At 42.5% G+C, this 23,866-nt stretch overlaps 1 long non-coding RNA gene and 1 pseudogene across 4 annotated transcripts; one reads left to right on the forward strand and one right to left on the reverse strand.

Moving 5' to 3' along the window:
• Positions 1-1,324: 1,324 nt before the first annotated feature.
• On the reverse strand, positions 1,325-23,812 carry LOC103163345. 4 transcript variants are annotated; one of them, XR_004772565.1, is made up of 11 exons: positions 23,623-23,812; positions 21,109-21,224; positions 18,698-18,809; positions 15,917-16,109; positions 15,146-15,249; positions 13,848-14,008; positions 9,030-9,173; positions 8,301-8,558; positions 6,799-6,897; positions 4,330-4,514; positions 1,325-3,953 (listed from the first exon to the last, which is right to left on the reverse strand). It is a non-coding gene; the product is annotated as an uncharacterized LOC103163345 (long non-coding RNA). The 4 variants fall into 4 exon arrangements; XR_004772566.1 differs by having other exon boundaries at positions 9,030-9,155; positions 13,848-14,711; XR_003479606.2 differs by having other exon boundaries at positions 13,848-14,711.
• LOC113832403 lies at positions 8,293-8,447 on the forward strand (annotated as a pseudogene).
• Positions 23,813-23,866: the final 54 nt, after the last annotated feature.

Raw genomic sequence — 23,866 nt, forward strand, 5'->3', positions numbered from 1 at the left:
AATAGCAGCAAGTACTCATAGCTGCTGAGGCATCTTTCTAGCCCTTAGTCCAAGGTTTACATCTGTCTTTTGAGATTGAAATTGCTCACTTCCTATCCCTCAAACACAACCACTTGTGACTATAAACTCTGAGTGGCTTTACATTGCTATTCTAACACATCCTAGCTTTTCAGTTTGACATTTTCTAGGCCTTTGGGGAAGCTGAAATAATACAACAGCTAATATCTAAATATCTTTCAACTGATTTCAACAATCATTTTTTATTTTTTCTGTTTGAAAGTTGTTTTATTTAAAATCCATGAAAAAGGAAACAGATATATCTACATTGTGATTATAAAAATATAGTCATTTACATGACAAATGCAGATATAAATTCATGTAAGGAACAGTGTTTCTTTTATAGTTTTAGAATTTTAAGACATACTACAAAAAGCAAAGTAGTTAAAGTATGAGGAACAAGATGGACAGACAGAAGTCAATGGTCTTCTGACTCTATGACCTGGCTGGGAAGCAGGAGCCCAGGTGAAGCTACAGAGAACCTAGATTGCTGGGCTAGGAAGGACCAGAGTCACAAGGGTTCACTGACCAGCCTGCTCTGTGGAAAAGTAAACTGTTTAATGCTTATGACAGTAGGTAGTTTCACAACCTGAAGTAAAATTTTAGCTTGTCTCGAGTTTCCTCTTTCCCATTCAACAATTATTTTTAATCTAAAAACTTTAAAACATACAGAAATGTCACCAAGAAGTACTACATGATATGAAGAAGGTTGCTTTCCAGTGACACAGGGTATAATACAGAATAAGATCTAGCTATGATGGACACATATGCATCAAATAATAAGGAATCAAATTTACAAAGTGTGTTATAGAGGCTATCATATGGACAAACAAAACCACATCAGAAGTGTAAGACTTGAAGCCGCTGCTTTCTATTCATTAAAAAAAAAAAAAAAACAAGTAACCATATAAAACACACATAAAATCAAAACAAGGGTGATATGGGAGGAGTAAGAGTTCAGAAACAAATAGAGTCTCTTATAATAGATCAGTACTTATCCCTAGCATAGGAATGGACTTTGGGAGCCCATTCCACATAGAGGGATACTCCCTGAGCCTAGACACATGGGGGAGGGCCTAGGCCCTATCCCAAAGGTTATGACAGACTCTGAAGACCCCCTATGAAAGGCCTCACTCTCCCTGGGGAGCAGAAAGGGTATAGGATAGGTAGGGTGTTGGGGGGGCAGGGGAGGAGGGGAGGGAGAGGGAACTGGGATTGACATGTAAAACAATCTTGTTTCTAATTCAAATTTTTTAAAATGGAGAAAAAAAGGAGTCCAGAGACAAGTCTTGGCTACATAGTGAATTTGAGGCCTAAATCTGAGCTACAAAGTGAAATTCTGTCTCAGAAGATGGGGGAGGAGCTTAAAGGAGCAGTAGGGAACAGGAGCCAGGGCAGGGGCTGATCTAGTGAGGGGAAGTAAGAGATTAGGGAAGATGAGCTCAGCAGATAGTGCTTTCTCGTGGCACCTACAGGACAAGAGATCTAAACTGTTGGGTAAGTAACAACACAAAAATACAAATTTACTTCAGAAAAACATGAGCAGAAAGTCCCTTTCCTCTCATCAAAGCAGTCTCTGTTTGTGTGACCAGTGTCACATGCCTTGTCTTTAGAAGTTATGTAGATCGATGATGGGCAGAGGAGAGGGGGCCAGAGAGCACAGCCCAGCTGTAGACTGCATGGGCATTTCTAAGCATAGAACAGACCAAACAGCAATCACTCAGAGACCATACTTCATTCAAAGGACAACAGAGTTTGTCCCCTGACAAACATCCCTAGCCAAGGTCTAGTACTGAGAGATGGTGTACTGCATCAGGTGGAGAAGACACTCATGAGGCATGACAGTGTCCATGGTACAACTGTGTAAGAACTTGAATGTGCCACACCTTGAACAGGTTAACTCTACACCACTCTAGCTCCTATTTCTAAATCAGAGATTTGTTTGTACATTCTGAAGCAAAGCCCAACACTGTTAGACATGTTCAAATAAGATTTAAGTCAAATAGTATCTTCTGCTTTCAGAGTTAATGATTTTCAAGAGTTCTGCTGCTCCTTGCCTTTTCTAAGCCTCAAGCATTCATGATGTTGATCGTCTGCTTCACATGGATGAGGAAGTTGGACATCTTTAGCTGTCTGTCTAGATGGCATCATCATGGCTAAAGGACATGAGGAAGAGTTAATGCCCTGCCACATACAAACCTCCACTACTGGGCTGCTGAGTATGTTGGGGGGAGCATTAGTTACTTTTCTGATACTGTGTTAGAATACTGTGACAAAGGTAGCTTCCTGGAGAAAGGGTTTACTTTGGCTCACAGTTCCAGACAGGGTATAGTCCATTGTAGCAGGGAAGGCATGCCAGCAGGAGCGTGAGGTTAGCTTGGCAGCCAGGAAGCAGAGTGAACACATTCATCCACAAACAGGAAGCAGAGATTAGAGAATATGAAGTAGAGGTAGATAAAAAAAAGGCAAAGCCCAGTGATGTACTTTTCCCAGAAATACTACAACAGTTCAGTAACTTTCCCAGTGTCACCAGCTGGGGACTAAGAGTTAAAGTATGACTTCTGATGGACATTTCATATTTAAACTATGATAAACAATATGCCAAGAAGAGCTAGACATCACCACACAAGTCCTGTATCTGCCACCATAAATAACAACAAAGGGCTCTCACCTATCTCTTTTGCATCTCTATGGCCTAGCCAGTGCTCTAATATCCCAGCAAGGACTTGAGAGAAGATGCCACCTTGAGCATCAATGACTGACACTGGCTGGCCATGCTTCCTCCATGGAGGAGAGGTTGTCAATTCCTCTTTAAGATGGAAATGACATCTTTAGTCCATGTACCAGGCAACTCAAACTGTACACTTGTTTGTAATGAGGAGCAGCAGCTGCCACCACCTTTGGGTCAGAAACACACAATCCAGAAGCACTGAAATGAAGACAAAACTCTCCAGAGAACTGCATGTTTAAGGAAAATAATTTCCAGAAATTTAACCAAGTGAACATTTTTTTCTGACATTAAATCATCAAGGCAGTGAGCAGCAGCAGCCACGGCACAAAGGGAACCTGTATCCCACAGCCAGGGATGAGGAGCTTCAGATTCAATAACAGACTTGGGAACGCTAAGAGTTTTTCTTTTCTTTTTTTCTAAAAATACACTGAAAGCTAATTGATTGCCCATTTCTGAACAAATAAAAATGTTACACAGGTTAAAATGTATTTAAAAGTAAGAGTGTGACAACAGAGCAAAGGCCAGGAGGGGGAAAGTTCATGGCTGCAGTCTTGGTTATCTGCACAAAGTGGGACAGTACTCCACAGTATCACACATCACACATATCTACTTCCAGGAAGAGGAACCAGCCTGAAACCATGATGCCCTGTGTTGTCTTGGGAGACTCGGGGAAACAAGCTTAGCATCTCTGAACCAGATTTTACTCATCTATAAATTTGTATCTTAGTTTTTTTTTTTTTTTTTTTGAGAGGGGGGCAGTTGCTTGTTTCTTTTTGTGCTATAACAAAATGTTAGAGTCTAGTTACTTACAAAGAATAGTTTATCTGTCTCATGGGTGTGGAGGGGAAATCCAAAAGCAGGATGCTGGGATATACACAGGGCTTTCTTATTCCATAACAGGACAGAAGGTGTCACACAGCAAGAGAGCACATGTGCTAGCTGAGGTCTTTTCTTCTTAAAAGGTCCCTGATGCCATCATGAGATTCCCACTTTCATGAACTCAAGTAATCCTGACTGCTTATGAATTTAGTTCCCTTTCTGTGGCTGTGAGAAAAGCAACTTGGGGGGAAATGGCTTATTGTAACTCACAGTTTAAGTTGCAAACCATCACAGCAGGGAAGCCATAGTAGCAGGAGTTTGAAGCAGCAGGTCACATCACATACACCTGGAGGAAACAGATGATGGTAAATGAGGGTAAACTAGTGTTCAGCTTGCTCTCTCCATTTCATACAGCCTGGATTCCCTGCCAGGGAACTGTCCTACCAACAATGCAGATAAGGATTCCCACAGCAATTAACATAATCAAGATAATCTCCCATAGGCATGACCAGAGGCCCATTTCCCAGATAATTCCAGATCCCACCAAGTTGACAATTACTGCTAATCATCACACCTATTGTGATAGCTAATCTTGATTGTCAAATTGAGTGGACCTGCTCCAATCATCCAGGAAATATATGTGTGGGCATGTGAGTGAGGAGATTTCCAGAAAATGAACTGAGAGGAAAAGACCCCCTTCAGAGTAAGTGACACCTTCCAACCTGTGGCTCCCACATAATCAGCACTGCCTGCATGCCTGCCGCCTTCTTCCTGAGCATCTTTCTCTGTTGCTGTCACTGTCGTTCTCTGCTGACATCAGATACCATCTCCTTTGGCTTTCCAGAATGCACAGAAGAAGACCAATGATTCTCCAGGAGTTTCCAAGGACTTCGGTGCCAGGTTAGAACTGCAAAGGCATTCAGTTAGCTCCCTGGGCTGAGTGCCTGCTGGATTCTCAAGCCCTCAGTATACAGACAATTGTTGGACCACCCAGACCTCTAGTGTTAAGCCAGTCTAACAAGTCCTCGTTCCCTCTTTTGTTAGACTCATAGACACACACACATATAGATATTTGTATTTATCATATACATATACACATATATGTATACACACACACACACAAACATACACAAAAAAAAAAAAAAAAAAAAAACTGCCTTTCTGAGCCAGTCACCTGAGGAACGTGTTTTTTTAAGGTATTCTCAAATAATGCTGGTCCTGCTGTTTGGGGGAATACTGCTCTGAAAAAAAAACTTACTTAAGAAGTGCAGTTCTCTCTAGATAATTTTTTTCATTTTGCCTCTGTCTGATACACCTATCAAAGGTCTCTATTAAATCATTAATGTGGCCATAAAATTAAAATCATAGCAACTAGTAAATATTTTTTTACATTGTTACTCAAATTGTGGTCAATGAAACTTTAAAAATTTTTCAAATTCAGGCTCTACCTCAAAGCTACTAAATCAGAATTTTCATTTTGGAAGCTTTCTATATAACACATAAGATCTATAATTATTATAAAGGTCTAGAATCAACTGGGTAAAGAGTTCACAGAATGCATAAGCAGGCAGGAACATTTTGTTGATGTTTTAGACACGATCATACTATGTAGCCTATTCTGTTCTTGAACTTGCTATATATCAGAGGATAACCTTAAACTCCCACTCCTCTGAGAACAGCCTTCTAAATGCTGGAATTACAGGAAAAGGCCACCACACCTGGCCTGAGCAGGCACTTTAAAACAAAAACAAAAAACCACTGAATGCAGTGTTAATATAAAATATTTCATAAGAACCAAGAAAAAGAAACTGCTTCTTCTTTATCATTATAGCTTATAATTATCAAAATGAAATAGTTTCATTTTATTATTTTTGATAAAACTGTAAGGCATCAGGATTTATGTAAACATGTTATTTAACATTAAAAAAGTTTATATTTCGCTCCCGTTTTCTAAAACATCAGAAATCCCAACCAGTAGTATGTGCCCTTCAGATATTAAAAATCTTGCAATAAAATGAGAATCCAGTCAGTAACATCCTTGCTTTCCCAAATCCATAGTCAAAAGAAGTTGGCTCCTCGCTGCCGCAGGTTATTCTACTGAGAGACATTTCAACCTGAAATTGCTGTGATCCAGGCCAGGTGGGTGTAAGTCCTTCTAAGCTTGAGCAAGACTAAGAAAAAGAAGCAGGAACCATGGTAGCACCTTCCACTGGTAGGGAGACTAGAGTGGGGGTAAGAGGACTTCCGACAACTCCTGATTGCAAGATATACCAGTTGCTTCTCTCATCTAGGATACAGAGGTCAGCCCAGCTTGGTGACGAGGTAAGGCTGGTTTATGTTTATTGTTTGTTTTATCATTGTAGAGCACTCCGAGGACTTTGTTCCTTTCTCGTGTTAAAGGTAGAACAAATGTATACAGGTCGGCTGAGAAGAAGCACTCACTAGTCAGATGTCGTTCTGAACCAAGGGCCAAGAATTTCTTGGAATGTGGGGTTGAGGCCATGGGCTTCCCATTGCAATGTCCCAAATGATGTACTGATAAGTGATTTGGCCTTGGTAACATACTGCAAGTTGACTCTTTGGGGCTGGATCTTTATTTGTGTGCTCTTCTGGGGCCTCTGGCTAGAACTTGCTTGTCTGCAGGGGTGGTGTTGGGGGCGGATTCTTTGTTTATAGTAATTGCCTAAGGTCAACTGCCTGCCTGAGTTTCTGAGCCAGTCACCTTAGGAACGTGATTCTCTAAGGTGTTCTCAAATAATGCTGGCCCTGCTGTTTGAGGAAATACCACTTTGAAAACAACTGATTGAAGAAGTACAGCTAGCCCTCAGAATCTACAGGGGATTTTGAAATCTCCTGACTATAACAAACCTGAAGGTACTAAAGTCATCTAAATAAGATACATATGATCGGTGTACTGCGTCCTCCATACTTTCAGTATATCTAGAAAACTTTTAATAGCCACAGAGACCCAACTGCCTTTACAATTTATAAAGTCTTTCCATGCACTCCTTTTCCCTAAGTCTGAGGAGCTAAACATTTTATGTTTGAACTGGATTTCAACAACACTGTGACTAATATTCAGACTACTGTGAGACAGTGGAAAGAGTGTGGATTATGAGTAGCTCATATTTATTGAGCACAGTTTTTATTCCAGGCACTAGGCAAACATTGGTTCAGAAAAGTTAACCTACCTAAGGTGAATGAATCCGCTGGAAACACAAAGTCATGTTGAGCCCAGGCAGTCTGACTCCCAGGACCATGGTTAGCTTTACACCATGCTGATGATCCTCCTACAAATGACAAACAATGGCTTGACCACAATAAAATGCTTGTCACTCCCTAAATTGTCCTTAACAATGAATCTCAATTTTCAGACTACACTCAGCCCAATTTCCTAAAGTTGCAAGACATAGAGAACCACTCACATGCACCTTGAAAAAAGGTAAACTTTGTGAATGAGCCTGGAAAGCTGCCGGTGGGTGTTCCAGCAGTAATTCTTCCTGTCTCTCATGGGGACACCTCTCTGTGGATCTTGTACCACTCAGCACATTTGCTGAGTGTTCAAGTTCCCACTGCTCATTTACAAGTGAGCTCCTGGTTTTAATTTTCCCAGCACCTTCACTGTAAAGGTGTTGGTATCTCCATACTCCTCAAATGGAGCTTGAAGTCAGAAATGCTCATGCCAAATGACTATTCCCTTAGTCTCTTTTGTTGAGTCCCCATTAGATAGTAATCTTGGGTAACGTGATCCCAACAGCCCAATCACCTACATAAAGGAATGAGGTGTGGTCTCTTCTATAAACCATAGCAAAATAGGTGAAAAATAACTTTGTTCATTAGGTTACTATGACTTTGAAATAATGAGAAAGTTGAAAGATTCCACATGTATCTTGTTCTAGCTAAGTAATATCTATTTTCTTTAAGCCATTGTATAGATGCACCCTGCTTTCTGATGTTTTATTGAGTTCAGTATGTCAAAGGCTTCCAGGGACTTTCCCAATGTGGAGAACTAGGGATCAACATCATTCCTTCAGTAGGGGTTGCTTCAACAAAAAGCCATCTCCTTGGGGGCCAGGATGAATTCCACACCTCATGCTTAAACATGAATAAGACCCTGGATGAAGAACATACCAAGGAGGACTGCTACCAGGGATTGTTCTTGGATTGTTCAGGAAGTGGTAATTCTTGGAGTTGTTCTCTTGGATAGGTGCAGTGTGTTATTCCTTTCCCTCACTTGTAGGTGTGGAGTCCACTCAAGTTAGGGGCTTCATTGTTTGCACAGGTAGGGACATCTCTGGCACTAAGTTAATCATTTGAACCAACTTCATGATTGCAGTTCAAAAGCATTTGAGCTTCCGCTCAATGCCAGACACAGCGCCCGTGTTAGTTTGTAAAGTAAATAAGATTGAATCAAGGTCCCCAGAGCTCAGAGGAGAAGGTAGACACTGAACAGGATTCATTGCACTGCTAATGGCACCAATACAAGAGACCTAGATGCTATGTGGCCAGGCAGGCCCAGTAGTGTCTAGGTTGAACCCTGAGTCTTGTTTTTCAGCCAGTGTTTCTCAGACCAGCATGTCAAGACCCATTCAAGAAGATCACAAGCCCTAGAGTGACTGATTCTGTATACTTGGGTGATTCCTGAGAGTATGCATTTCTAGCAAGCTTGCTAGAGGTGTGGATACATACTTACCTGGCAGGGGAGATCTCATGATCATGAGGGTGATTTTCCTAAGGTGAGGCTCATCCATTGCACTCCAGGGATGCTAACCCATGATTTCTCCAAATGCAGGAAAGTCGGCTGCATAATTTGTGGTAGTAGAGAGTATTTATGCTCTACCACCAAAAAAAAAGAGGTGTGGATGCTGCCAGTCTGTAGAGCACATACTGGGAAACCTTTCTCTACTACTCCATGGCTTGGAACAGTGTGTTCTCTGTCTTGTTCTGGGTTCTACATGGGAAATAAGAAGAAAGAAGCAAGTTGGACCCTCCGATTCATGATGATGAACTTGAAGTAGGTGCAGGGCAGACTGGCACTATGGTCTGATGATTGAAAATGAAAGTCTGGAGTACAGAGAATAGGTTGATGGTAGTTGTCAGTGGATAAGGAAGTGATATGGCTCCAGAGGTAGATAGGGGATAGATAAGGAGGGGATATCCCCACATCTGTCACTCACTCAGTCTCCTTCTCCTTCCCTTCTTTCTTCTTTCTATCCTCTCTCTTTCTCTCTCTATCACATACACACACACACACACACACACACACACACACACACACACATTCTAATACTCCCTTTTCATTTCTTTCTTTCCTTCCTGCTCTCACAGATACAAATTTTACAATGTGTCTTCTGTAATTTACAATGTTGTTCCTCTAAGCATTCACAACATGTGTATTCTGTGGACTTTGTATGGCACCTACCTTTTTGAAGTTCTTGCAATCTTTCTTTGCTCATGGATAGTGTGATCCTATAGGCATTGCTCCTCCAGGCTGTGTTGGTTCCTGACTAATTCCATAGTCCTCAGTAGAAGGTGTCAGCCTTGTGTCCTGGTAGGGAAAACTAAGCTGAGGTAAGGGGAAGGGTAAGCCAGTTTAGAACCTGATGAAATGATAAAAGAGAAAATATGCATACAAAAGCAGGGTGGAAATCTTGCCCTACAAAGAGTTGGGGTTGGTAGTGCTGTGACTGAACACCTCTGTCTAATGTGGCTCCCAATGAGCCATTTAAAAGATCTTTTCTTCAATATGGACATTTTGAAAGACATACTGGACCACGGACATTTGTTTTGATGAAGGGGAAATCTGTTTTTAATCTCATTATTCCAGTCCCTTCTTTGTACTTGTGAAGATTAATCTTGATTGTCAACTTGGCTGGATTCAGAGACGCCTAGCAAATCAGGAAAGAACATTTCTTGGTGTGCTTCTGAGGACATGTCAGAGATGTTTGACATGTGGGAGAGCAACTGAGGGAGAAAGACCCTCACTAAATGCATGAGGCTCCACCCAATAGACTGAGGGCTAAGATGGAGTGAAAGTAGAAGAAGAAAGAGAGTGAAGTCTACATAGGCTCCATTTGTTCTGAGAAAGTACTTCTACTGTGGCTGCCATAATCCTTGAACATTAGACTCCATCTTCTGAAGAAGCCTTTCCATGAGACTCACATAAGCACATCTTCCAGAAACTTCTGTGTTAGGAAGGGTGGCATCATTGATTTCCCTTGTTCTGAGATCTGCAGCTTCTTGGACTGAGAAACAACCAGGTTCTCTGGCTCACCAGCATGCAGATGGCCCAATCTCCAACCTATCAATAAGCCAATCCAATGAACTCTCTTGAAATTATATACACCATACATATACATACAGTATGTATGTGTGTATACGAACACATACACATGTATATGTATATATGGGTATATGTATATGATATATATATATATATATATATATATATATATATCATACTGATTGTTTCTCTAAAGAACTCTAATACAATTTTCAGTTCTGCTCCCTATGGCTGATGATGTCATGGGCCTTAGAGAAGTACCTAGCTTTCCTAAACCAATATAATGCCCAACTGGATTCTAAATACCAATCTTTATAAGCACAGATAAGTACAGCTCCCACCCATCATCAGAGAAGCTTCTTTTTGCAGAAAACAGGGGATACTATAGAGATCTACAAGTAGTTAAAATGCAGAGAATAAGTGACCGTGAGGTTTCCAGCTTCATATGGGACATCTAAAACATAATTCCTACACACATAAGGCTCAGGGAATTATGTGAAAGAGGGGAAGGAAAGATACAAAGAGCCAGAGAACTAGTATGACTATGGAAGGATAGTGTATCCTAGACATGACAGGAATGTTGCACCCACAATATGGTTGCCTACACAAGATCCACACAAGACCATATAGGTCAATATGTCAACATGGATGGTGGGGAAAATCTCACAAGGCTCCCCCCCAAATGAAATAAAGAGATGCTGGCAAGTAATGTTTGCTGAGAGAAGAACCAGCCTTCTCCAGGGACAAGCCCTCGAAGAGGTTATTCCAATCCCAAGTGGTCAGCCCTAAACAACACAGTTATATATGCATAGCATTAAATGGACTATTTATATAATTACATATATATAGCGTTAAATGGACCTAGTGCAATTTACACTCACATGCATGTGTGTGCATATGTGCATGTGCGTGCACACACACAATCAAAAAAGAAGAGGTCATGAATTTGAGAGGGAGTATGGAGAGCATTGGAGGAGCAAAGAGTGAGATAGTCATGTATGAAATCCTCAACAACAACAACAAAAAGGAACCATGTAGAAAGGAAAAGAAAGAGGTGAGCTATGGCCAGGTCTGACACCCACCACTGGAAGGGGGTATGCATGGAAGCAGTGGGCTGAGGGTGTCCATAGCTAAATTCTATCACCCAATCCCAAAACAGGTGAGGAAGGTAGATGGGGCCAGTAGTCAGATCTTGTCCAATAGGATTAGTGTCATCATAAGACATTAGGAAGGACACTGACCTATAAGGAAGAAAGACCCTGTAGACATGCTCTCAGTAGATGGTCATTTCCAGGCCAAGGAAAAAAGCCACAGGAGGAACCAGCATTGCCTGGCACCCTGACTAATATGTTCAGCCTCTTTCGTTGTGAGAAAATTTGTGTAAGCTACCAAATCTGTGGGATTTTATTAAAAGACTTAAAAGACTTAGGGAGAGACAGATGGTAGGAAAGGCTCATCAGTTATACCTGTGTGTGGACCCCCAATTCAAGAGTAAACTTTGAGGCTTTTTGTCATTGACATGAATGGCCTATAACAGGAAGTCCTAGACTGAGAAGTGGTTTATGAATTGTGGAAGTGGTCAGCCTGCCCTGAGGTTGGGGTGCCTGTGAGGCCATCTATCAAAGATAGTACTGCAGGCAGAGGAAACAGCATGAAACATACAGATGGATGCTTGATATAGAATAATTCGATATTTATATAAAATGAGAGGGTCCCACAGAGAACTCTGGATCAATTCTCACCAGTTAGTAGTATTGGATTAGACAAACCTCAGCATGCCTTCCAGGGACATACTTCTTCTGTGGACACTGCTGAGCTTGTTGGCTGTGCATCCAGTGTTTGTGTAAATGCCTTCAAGTTCATATACTGGTGAAGGCTGAGTAACAGCTAATTAAAGTGTACTATGGTTTAGATGTGGTTCCAGTGTGTCTCCCAAAGGTTTATGCTGGAAGTCTGATTCCTAATGTGACGATATTAAGAGATGATAGACCCTTTAAGGGGCAGGGTCTAGTAGGAGGTAATTAGGTAACTGGTGGCATTGTCCTTAGAAAGGATGAATGCTGTTTACATCCTCCATAGCTTCATGGTACAGGTGAGTTCTCATGAGAGTGGTTTCTTCCTCCTGTTGTCTGGCTTCCTGTCTTGCTGTGTGATCAATTCCGTCCAACCCCACACCCCAAGATTCCATTTGCTATCATGTGACACACCTAAGGAGGCTATTAGCAGAGACTAAATATGGGGTTGTCTAATCCTGAACTGTAAGTTTCCAAAACTGTAAGGCCAACTCTTTGTTTATAAAGTACCTGGGTTCAGGTATTCTGTTACAGCATGCAAGTGCCAGCCAACCTGCAAAATAGTACTGCAAGCTATAGACAGTCAAGGCATGAGGCTGTGAAGGGCATTTCACATTTAAACCATAATAGTCACTAGGACCTGAGAGTGGCTTGGGTGATTCCATTTGGAACTAAGGGTAAACTAAATTCACTTCGGTTCAGGATACAGCCCTACTGTCTCATCAGAGGCTCTATCTTACCACCTAGCCTTGTGTGAAATCTGGGTTAGTCTAAAGAGATGGCTTTGTTTAGGAACATTAACTCTGGCATGTGAACATGGAGCCTTCTGGAAATGGACACTGAAGTTGTGGGGAAATTGAGTGGTCAGTATGGAAGAAGACATAAGGTTCAGGGAAAGCAAGGGATAAAAGGGACATCTCACACCTGTGAAGAGGACCAGACAAAAAGAGAAGTGGTGGGGAGAAGCAAAGAGTCACCAGCAGCATGTGGCCCACCAGGAACATCAAGCTTATGCCACAGGCAGATGCTCCATGATGACCCCTTAATGTCCAAGCCTTAGACACAAAGTTAGACTCTTAGGTAACTTGAGAGAATCATTTCTCCTTGACTCCACTAAAAGGAGGAAAGCAAACTATCAGTGTTCTAGGGGGATATGATTTTTAGAAGGGAAAAAAATACACAGCTTGCCCATGGATGTTTATTGCAATGCTATTCATAGCAGCCATAAACTGGAAATAGGCCAAATGCCCAACAGACAAGCACGTGGAGGGTGCCAATTCATAGAAAGGAGTGCCTGGAGGCAGCAAAACCAAAACAAAACAGGAAACTCACTCCTCTTGTATTGAGATGGAAGCATGCTCATCACAGTATTGGGAAAAGGCCAAAGGTTATATAAATAGTTGACATTTCAAGTATGTTTTACCTCTTCCCGTCAACTTGTGAATATGAGGGAAATGTATCTTTCCACGGATGGTTACAAAGAGGTGCTCTGGGCCACATGGAATTGCTTTCTACTTTCTTTCTTTGGAACAAAGCCACCAAGGAGTTCACCCGCTTACTGCTGAACTTGATGTATGTCATCAGGGCTGGATGTTCACCCCCAGGATGGGTGTGGAGTGCACTTCTGAGATAAAGAGGGGATCAGGCAGCGCAGCTCAAAGCTCACCTTGCAGGCCACCCACTCAGCCCTTCAAAGCAGCCGTCAATGGAACAGGGTGGGGATGGGGACAGGGTGTCCTGTACCATGCAGGAGATTCAGGTATGCATTCTTTGGCCATTGTCATCTGACTGATTAAGCTGCTGCTCTGAGTCTCCTATTCCCCAGCAAGAAAGCCACTGAGAGACTCACAGATCAAATTCCCTTCCTGGCAGGGTATTCACAAATAATAATGGTCCTGGAATTTGTCATTGCTCTAACAAAATATCTTATGCTGGGTAATGCATGAAGAAAAGAGAGCCTGTCCCACGATTCTGATTACTAAAAGGTTCAAACAGCATGGAGCAATATTTGGTGAGAGCCCCTGGCTGCATCACACATGAGGTGGTATCTAACAGTGAGAAGGTAGCCAACTCTTCAACTAATCTGCCCCCATTTATATTACTTATTTTGTTCATTGCTCTGAGAAATGCCTGACAGAAACAACTTAAGTGAGAAAAGACTTACTTCTTTCATGACCTCAGAGGGCTCAGTCCATCCTTTTTTCATGACCTCAGAGGGCTCAGTCCATCATGGCAGGCAGTGCATGGCAGAGCAGAGAAGCTCATATCATCACAGGCCAGGAGGTGTAGAATGCGGATATGGATGTCTGCTGGCTTTTCTTCCATCTGGTATTAAGTTTCAACATGAATTTTAATGAGAACAGATCATAATATTCCCCATCACTTACTGACGGATGGTAGGTAGGTACATTGAGAATCACATAGACCTACACTCCATGAATCCCAAGATACTGCCTTAGGAAGTTGGAATTGCCATTTCCCCAGGCCACAGACAAGAAAAAGGCAGAATTGGTACACCACCAAGAGGCTATACAGAAATTGAGCTGACTTGCATGCATGCAGATGATGGTTGTGATAAAACTCCACTGACTAAGAGTACCCGCCACAATGCTAGGATCATATGAGGTGCTTTAGACGGTCACCTGGCCCACTAACTTAGCACTCCCCACATTGTAACTGAGAATTTTTAATGCTTAGTGTCTACAACCATATCCTGGGTGTTCAGGTTGAGCAAGTGTAATGGTTTGGAAGTGGTTTAATGTTTTCATTTATTTATTCATGGGAGGGAGTATAAGGTATACCACAGCATGTATGTGGTGGTCAGAGGAGTACAGCCTTCAGAGTCAGCTTTTTCTTTCTACCATGTGGATGCCAGGGGCTTGAACTCAGGTCACCAGGCTTCACACTGTCTTTATCTGTTGAGTCATATTGCTGGCCCCTTGAAATGATTTAAATGTAGTTTGTCTTCCCAGGGTTGATTTACTGAAGACCTGTTCCTCAATGTGGTGGTATCTGTCCAAGGTAGGACCTAATGGGAAGTCACAAGAAGCCCCAAAGGGATTAAGGTAGTTCTCACCAGTGGGTTCTCACAGAAACAGTAAACATGGTCACGTGAGCTCTCCCCCTTACATTCATTCAAACTGCTATTCTGACACTATTGCTTGAAGTCCTCACAACTAGGCTGAGCTGATGCCACACTGTACCCTTTATGCTACAGAACGGTGAGCTGATAAACATCTTTTCTCTATAAAGTTACCTAGCCTCAGGAATCCCCTTCCACTAATGGACTCACACAGTTTCACAGTTTGAAACCCATGATTCCCAGTCAGTACAGCTGTTTGGGAAGATGGTGAAGTCTGGTTAATGGAGATGGGTCATGGAAGAAGTTTCTCCCATTCTGCTTCTGTTCTCACTCCCTGCATCCTGATCTGCCATGATGGAAAAAGCAACAATTGCACTCACCCACAGCCTGAGCCATTCTGCCATACATTCTCCGAAACGAAGAAACTAAAAGCCAAAAGAAAACCTTTCTTTATGAAGCTGCTTTTTCAGGAGTTTTGTCACACCTGTGAGGAAAATAACTAATATAAGTAAGAGTAAGTAGCCATGCTTGCTGCTCTGTCTGAATTCCTGATCCATGGTTCTGTGTTATATATGACTTAGTATGAGTGGTTTATGCTGTGTTATATTACTGAATAATTAGGGCACAATCATGTAAAAATAACAAACCCATCAAAATAGCCCCATTAGGTAAGAATTATCCTGAGGAAATTACATCAGTGAGTCTGCAGAATTTGTTCAAGCTCAATTCATAGGAAGCAAAGTCAGAATTTGGACCTATGTCTGTCTGACACCAAAGAACAAAGCCAGGACAGATGATGTAGCCCCAACAGGATCATCTCCATGGTGCCCAGATGAGTTTCCTTCAAAAGTGATGGCCCTGTTGCAGAAGTTTCCAGTGACTCCAAGCAGTTTATGGACAGAGATGGGTAGCTCTTAGAGAAAGCACCTGATAATAGCTGTCTGTGCCAAATGCTCTACAGAGCCCCACAGTCTCCTTGAGCTCTAGACTACTAAATGCCTGGGGTCCCTTGGTAGTCCAGAGGTTCCATGCAGTTCTCCCTGTGAGAGGACTCCTGGAGCACCTTCATTCTGGACGTCACAGTTGCCTACCTAGAAGCTTGCTGCAACACCCCTGAGGTCCTGAGAAGAATGTAAATACCTGCATCCTACCTGCTGATCCAAACAGTTGCTCAAAGTCAGCATTTCATCCATGTTTGGCATCTGAAGCTGTTAATTCCAAAGCCAATGATGCTATGTAGTGAAGGCTTTCCCATTGGTTCCACTTTCTTCCCACTTGGCCATCTCTCACTTCCATCAAGGAATCTCTTAGTGATGTAGAGATTCAGCTTGACCTAAAAGTAAACTGAAGGAGACCATTTGTGCTCTGGAAGTCAGTCATGTCTCAGTGATTGGTAACTACCTTTTCTGTAAATGAATCATGTCCTCCTGCTGGATAAGGGCCCTGTCTTCTTTTTGTCTAGGGATTGAATCCATGATCTGAAAACCAATCCATAAATTGCTCCCCTTACTAACTGCCTCCATCCACTTAATGTACATTATAGTTTCAAATGGCACCTGCTGTCTCAAGGCCCATCTGTAGGACACCTCCCTCTTTTAAACTTTTTAAATACACTGCTTAGCTGCATACTCACTCACTACCCTCCTCCTTTCATAGTATTTTGGATGGTTTTTCAAGCTATTTAATAAGGTACAGTCCCCAACCTATGGGTATCTCTGAGATCTGAGAGATCAGAATTCCAAGATGGCATTCACAGTCAATTCTTCAAATTCTCTAAAAGCAAGAAATAAAGAGAGAGTGGAAGAGAAGTTAAAACCCTGCTTGATGATGGGCTTAATATTTTCTTTCCATGACTATCCCCTTTTCCCACCTTGGATCCAAGACACATAATATCATCTGAAAGTAAACAAGAACACCTTTCCTAAAGAAGAAAATATTAGTGGTATTAAAATCTAATCAGAATTATGCACAAAAGATACCTCATGAGGTTATGTGTTGAAATAACTGATTATAAAATAAAAATTATAAAATAGCAAGGAAATGACAAATGATAGCTTTGAGTGGAGAAAAAATATGGGTGGAAGTAGAGATAGCCAAATGGGTCACAGAAGCTTGCAGTTAAGTAGTATTCAGACATCTCATTTCTCTGAGCTAGCTTTCTGGGCTATAAGCTAAAACTGTAGCATTTACCTCACAGTGTATTGTAAGTATTAACTGAGACATGTATAGAGAATCATACATGAAATATATGTTCATGTGTATGATGAGGCAGATGCTTAAAATATGCTTGTTTGGGGACTACTGAAGAGGGAAAAGGTAGAATAAAAAGTAGATAGAAAATGATAAAACACAATTTTTCCTAGAGAAATCTTCCATTTACAGTCAATTCATCTTTGATTCAGATAGGATGTCAGTCATAAGGACTCTAGGTTACACCTACACATGAATGAAGGAGAAAGAATATACCCTTGACCATAAAGCGTAATTTGCTGTGCAACCAACATGGTCTCTGGCCAATAGAGGGCACAAGGTCCCCAAAGGACACAGACCCTCGGAGCACTGCTCTCCACCTGAGAGGACAGTTCATGTGTCTCATCCAAACATGCTACCTTTTATCAAGCACGTTTCCAGAGCTATCCTCTCTATTTGTCAGATAGATGAATCCTCTTCATGAGTCTATGTCTAACAGGAGGAGTTTCTGGTATTAAGAATTTTGACACTGATTGTAAGTGTTCACTTTAAAAAACAATCTCTCCCTCACTGCCTTGCACATTGTGAAAGGTATGCTGATATTAAGTCCCTCGTAGCTCTGCATAATTTTTACCACTGAAGTAATTTTACCCTTATTTAGGATCCTTCTATTAGCCCTGAAACTTATGTTTTTAAAACCATGAAATGCATTGGATGGAAATATATTTCATTAAGCAAAGTTTGTATGACATTAGTGGTTAATTAACTCATAATTGAATTAAGGGACTGAGTTTTTTTTTCCTTAGGCTAAAAAGGACCTCACATTTTAGAGGCACAACTAAGCATAACCCAGAGTTTATAATCACATGCTAACCCTCACATTCTAACTTCATGTATGATTTTATTAGAATATTACCTTTAAGTAAAATGTGTCTCTATATTTTTATGACCATACACACTTGTTTAGGTCTTTCTGGTTGTCTAGTTATCAGCAACACATTCTCTGAACCTTCTTTCGGGCTGTACCAAAGTTTAAAATGCCATATGCTCTCAACTTATCTTCCTACGTGCAGGAATATAGGCTGGGATCTTGTTCAGATAAGACATAAGATAAAATTTCCTAGAGGTTTCCAGCATGAGCAGAGGAGAAATGTTCCCTTGGTCCCTTGGACACAGTCACTAGGGTAACTGATTTTTGGAGCCATGTCTCTATTACTGGGGACAAGCATTAAGGTAAAGCTAGCACCCTGAAGTTGATCTGGCAAAACTGGAAGTACCTGGGACTTGGACTGGATAGCCTTGTGGTCTAAATCATGCAAATGGATGCTCAGCTTTCCAACTTGGATGGAGGTGTCTTGTGAGGCACCAGCTCTGCCCCAGATTCTAAGACTGCTCCACAGTGAGATCTTCCTACAGTAGCCTAGACAATGAGCTCTCCTTGCACCTTTTCCCTATCTGCATCAGCCTTGTAGTGCCTGCCTTGTACTCTCTGTGACATCTTCCATGCCCTAAAGAACCATAAGGGCAAATATCTGTGATTTCCATTTTTACATGGAACTCATCCTCTGAGCCTTGCCCCAAAGACACAGAGCCTGGGTCCCAGCTGACTGAGCCTAGGTCCTGCTGCCTGGCCCCTATGGCAGGGCCACTGGCCTCCAGCCGAAAGTTTCCAAGCTCTGCCTTAAAACTACTTGGTATTTACACACATGCTCCTCTGTGAATTGATGTGTGGGTGAAGTTACCTGAGCCACCAAGCTTCAGACCACTGTTGCCACGTGAGAATGCTGTCCATCCCTTTCATAGTTCCCCAGTGTCCTTACATTGTCCATCCGTGTCTCTGCTATTCTTTTCCATCTGTAGAGAAATCAGATGGGGTTTTCTAAAAATACCTGGAGTCATTTAATTCCTTCAAACCACCCATCAAAACCTAGAGCCAAATTAGATAATAATGTAAATATAAGAGCTAAAACTACAGAACTTCTAAAAGAAACATACAACATTATTTCAGTATCAAGTGTGGCGAGACAAGCCATGAACAATAAATTGATGGCTTATCCTCCAAAACTACAAAATCTTCTTTTTAATGCTTGAAATGGTGGGGGAGAGAGAATAAGCAAAGCATGCACCCATATTAAAGAAACTCTAAAATGTAATAATACAAAAACAACCCAAAAGAGTCACAATTTGAACAGATGCTTCACAAAACAGTGGACAGACACAGCAAAGAAGCACACGAGAAAGTGCTTAATACACTAACTATTCGGAAATGCAAATTAAAATCAGGAAAGACATACCACTATACACGCAAATGTGAATGGCTACAACCGAGATGACTGGCGAACAAGTTTGGAGGATGTGGAGTAACTGGGACAGTTGTGATTTTTAATGCAAATACAAATGGTATAATTACTTTGAACATAATTTGGCAGTTTCTGATAAATCATACTACATGACTTCTCTGCTTTGCTTAGCTGTTTACCCAAGGGAAATAAAAACAGTGTTTCCACAAAATGGTCCTCACAAAGAATTCTAGCAATTTTATTCATAATTGCCTAAAACTGAAACTGACCCAAATTTCTCATCACCAGCAAAGAGTGAACAAACTGACACACACCATTCAGTGGGATCCTAATTTGCACTTCAAAAGAACAAGGTATAAATTTGGGAAACAACACCGGTGAAGGACATTGTGCCAAGTTACTTTCTGCGCTGTTCCATACATCTCCAACAGCAAAATCACAAGGTCAAAAACCAGGTGGGTGGTTGCCTGATGTGCGGCACAGGGGGTGGGGTAGGGTGGAGGTTGACTGCAAGGGTGGGGTATGAAGCAACTTTTCGGGGTCAATACTGTCCGGTATCTTTACTGGTTACACAACTGTGTACCATTCTAAACTCAACAACACGTACTTTTTTTTTTTTTTTTTTTTTTTTTTTTTTTTTTTTTTTTTTTTTTTTTTTTTTTTTTACAAAGAGTGAATTCCCCTGTCAGCAAATTATTTCAATGGGTGAAACTCAGGGAATATTTTTCAGTGAGCTCTCATTTTGCTTTGAAAAGTCCTTCTGATTCTAGCTATTCAGGAAAAGGAGAGTTTATATTAAGATGTCAGAAAACAGAATTATACAGGCAGTCCAAAGAACATCATACTATTCCAAGCCTAGAAGACTCTATTTGTGTCTACCAAGCCCCATTCCATGCTCCTCACTTGATGTCCTGACCCCTATCAATGCTTCAATTTCATAAGCCCAGGTGCAGAATCTGACTGTTCAGCTCAACACTCTACTCACTGGCTAACCTACCTTGCTCCAGAGGTTATCCTGATCTGTTGGAGATCCAGAAAGCCAGGATTGTTAGGGAAAGCCTTTAACACACATTATCTTCTAGTGTCCTTAGGTTAAGTGCAAATGCCTGACCCTGATGAGTAAGGCACTGCTTACCCCTCCAGCCTCGACTCTCCTGACTCAACCACACCCTCCCACCCTCCCACAGCAGCTCCCGCATTCTATGAGCAAATGTAACTACCGGGTACTTCTCCCCAAAGGAGCCAAGATTTCTCTCAGCACAGTTCTGAGATACATGCTTCTCCCTGGGTCCAAAGACAAATTTAGTTTCTTCTTTGCCTCACCTCCCAAGTTTGAGAACCTAGAACTCTTTGGGGTCACTGCCACAGCCATAAAAACTGTGAAAGCCACCAGATCACTCTCCTGTAGACTCTGGGGAAGGCTTTAACTCCCTGGCTTAAATGGCTTAGAGAGCTGATATATTTTGACTACTAATATGCAAGTATACACGTTAGGTTAAAAATGCAGCTCAAGCTGGATCTTGAGACTCATATCTGTAGCCTCAGTACTACAGACACTGAGGCAGGAGGATCCTGAAACAGGATATACCTATGAAGGCGATTGCTGTGCCACTTAGATGGATATAGGAACCAGCAGTGTGAATAGTCTCCTGGGGTTCTGGGGCAACCACTATATCAGAATTTGTGTCCCTGTGTTTTTAAACACTTTAGAAAAACAAAGGAGGGATTTTTGTTTGTTTGGTTTGGTTTGTTTTTTTTTTGGTTTTGAGTTCATTACTTCAAAGGATTCTATCCATTATGCAAGTTACTATCATGGGGATCAAAAACAAAAAAGAATGAGAACGAGATATTACCTTTAAAGTTCTATTTCAAGAAACCCACTTCTGAATTCATCCAGGTTCTACCTCCTGAGTGTCCACCACCTTCTGAAAGGGCACCACTGCTGAAGATCAGTGCTCAATACAGGCACCTACAAGAAAGACAAGACTGTGAATGGCATTTCATGTGCAAATCATAACACACTGTGATTTCACTCTGACTGCAGATCACCCGCTGACCCACCAGGGTGTTCTGTTGGACTGTCCTCAGACTGGCTGGTCTCTGCTTTCCAGCTCTGCCTCCTAAGCTATGCCAGAATGCACCATGTGCAGTGGGGACAGAGCAGCATGACTAGCATCTGTCAGGATGCCATTTGCCCTCCACGCTTTCCCTCTGCCAAAGCTACTGGCAACATTTGAGAAGATGCCTGGGGCTGAGAGATCACTCTGTTACTCCATTCATTTACACTTCGGAGACATTAATTTGTCTATTATTTTTACAATGGCTTATTCCACTCAGTGCCCTCTTCAGTCCAGGGCAACCCCCAACCCTTGCCCACAGAACACTAGCAAAAGTACATAGTTACCACTGCCACTATTCCTACAATCAGCAAGGGAGACAGATGTTAATCAATTCATTACTAATTTAAAATCAGAGTTTATCAGATTCTCTACTTTCAACTGAACAAGCCTCCTGAAGCTCATGTTTGGTTAATGGAATTCCTCACTACCACAGAATCCTGTTTCCTGCCTCGACACCCAAGTGTAGTGCCTATATTACCTCTTTGGGAAGTTTGTGAGCCACAAAGCCATCCTGTCTTTGCCCCAGGAAGCTGGATTCTCCAGGCTCATTTGCAGACTGCATAGCCTTACAACATGTGTATCTGTCTCCATTCTGTGAGGGAAAATGTGGGCAGGGGATACTGTGAGTCTGGAGACGAGAAAGTACTAATGTACTCTGCCCACAATACTGGCCAGGATTTCCCCACTGGGGCTAACTTTAGCCCAATGCCACAGCAAAGATGGCAAGGCCATAACCTTGGTTCAGAAAGGTGTGCTATGTGTGCCCTGCCTGCTGAAGTCTACGGGGAACCAGGAAATGTGGGAATGAGGGCCTGTCCAGGCTTTGACACCAACAAGAAAATGCTTGATATTTATCGACATACCATTCCAGTGAGTAGTAATGCCTGAAAACACAGATGTTTAGGGACAACGAAATTCAACTTTTTGCCTGGATCACTGCACTGGTCTTGTAAGGAAAAAGAATGCTCCAAATTACCAGATAAACTGACAAAACTAGAATATGAACCTAGATTAGCTACATGTTTCTTATCCATATAAATCTGTGACTCTCAGAAAAGCATGGTGGTTATATAAAACAGTATCTCTATTCCCGGGAAGGCTACATCAATGTACAGAGGGCTAAAGGGTCCACGGTGTTTGGAACTTACCAACAAATCGATTCAGAAAAAAAAAAAAAAAGTATTGCGAAAGCATGTAGAAACTTTCAAACGTCTGTAAAAGTTCTACGACCTGCCAGGCTTTGTGTCTGGTGCAGTATAGATCGCTTATGAGAGCCTGCAGGAAAACTGCAAAGTTTGAAGCAAATCAACTCGGTAGAAGTTAGCCCAGTTTCCTCTGCTTCGGTTTGCTTTTGAATCCTTTGTCTACAAAAGAGTTCTTGTGTTCCTTTCCCCAGGAATCTAAGATTTATTCACATCATTTTCTCTGGATGTTGTGGGTTTCTGAGTTTGGACCAATGGCCAGAAACAAGACTGAGTGTTCAGTTGTAGGAAAGGAAAAACTTTTCATTGATTACATCAGTCTGAGGTCGGAAAAACCACTATTAGAAGCAGGAGGTACAACACAGTGCTCAAAAAGAGCGTTGGGACAATACAGACAACTTTCAAATCCTTGCCCTGTGCTCTTTCCCAGCTCCTCGACCTTCTGGAAGTTACTTTTTAGAGATTCGGTCTCTATTCTCTACCGTTGTTCCAGGAACAACCTCAGAGGCCAGAGTGAGGGAGAAGTAGGACTCATGAATGTTTCACACCACGTGTCTTCTCAACGACGGTGATTTACGGTTGGAGCTGCTTTTACAACGCCAAGACCCAAGAAAAAGGTGTAATTATTGGTATCCTATCTGTTCTAAAAACCCGACATAACCCAGACATTAAGAATTATTTCGAAGGGGCTGATTCACATTAACCCCGCTGCTTTTTCGGTGGTCACTTTAGAAACCGGGTATGGCCCGTCTGGGCATTACTTTCAGGAGGGCCCCACTTCAGAGGTAAAGAACACGAGGCTTGCTCGGCTGCCTCAAGAAAACAATGAAGGGCCTCTCAGGCTTCCCTCCTTGGGCTACTCACACGCAGCTGGCGAAACTGAGGCAGAGAAAGGTGAGGCTCGGACCCGACCCGCCGTGAGCAAGCCCGAGTTTCCTTCTCCGGGACCGGGACTGCCCACGACGGTGTCGGGCGGCCGCAGCCCAGGAAGAATTGGAACTGTGCGGTTGGGGAGTACTTTCTGAGTTTCGAACAATTCGCTTACGAATGGCCCTTCGGGACAGGTCCGGTTGCTCTTCCGCCGGCGCGGCCCCGCACCCGGGCGGTGGCGTGGCGCCGGGGGTCCCGCGGGCCGGGAGCATGGTGGCGCGCGCTGGCCCCGGCGGGAGCATCGCGCCACGCCAACCCCGCGACCGCCGGGGCCCGTGCCCCCCCGCGCCACGCCCTGCGCCAGGCCGCGAGACTCCCCCGCCGCGCGGCGCGCCGACGAGCGGTCCGGGCGGCGACGG

Source organism: Cricetulus griseus (genome assembly GCF_003668045.3).
Source record: "Cricetulus griseus strain 17A/GY chromosome 1 unlocalized genomic scaffold, alternate assembly CriGri-PICRH-1.0 chr1_1, whole genome shotgun sequence".
NCBI lineage: Eukaryota > Metazoa > Chordata > Mammalia > Rodentia > Cricetidae > Cricetulus > Cricetulus griseus.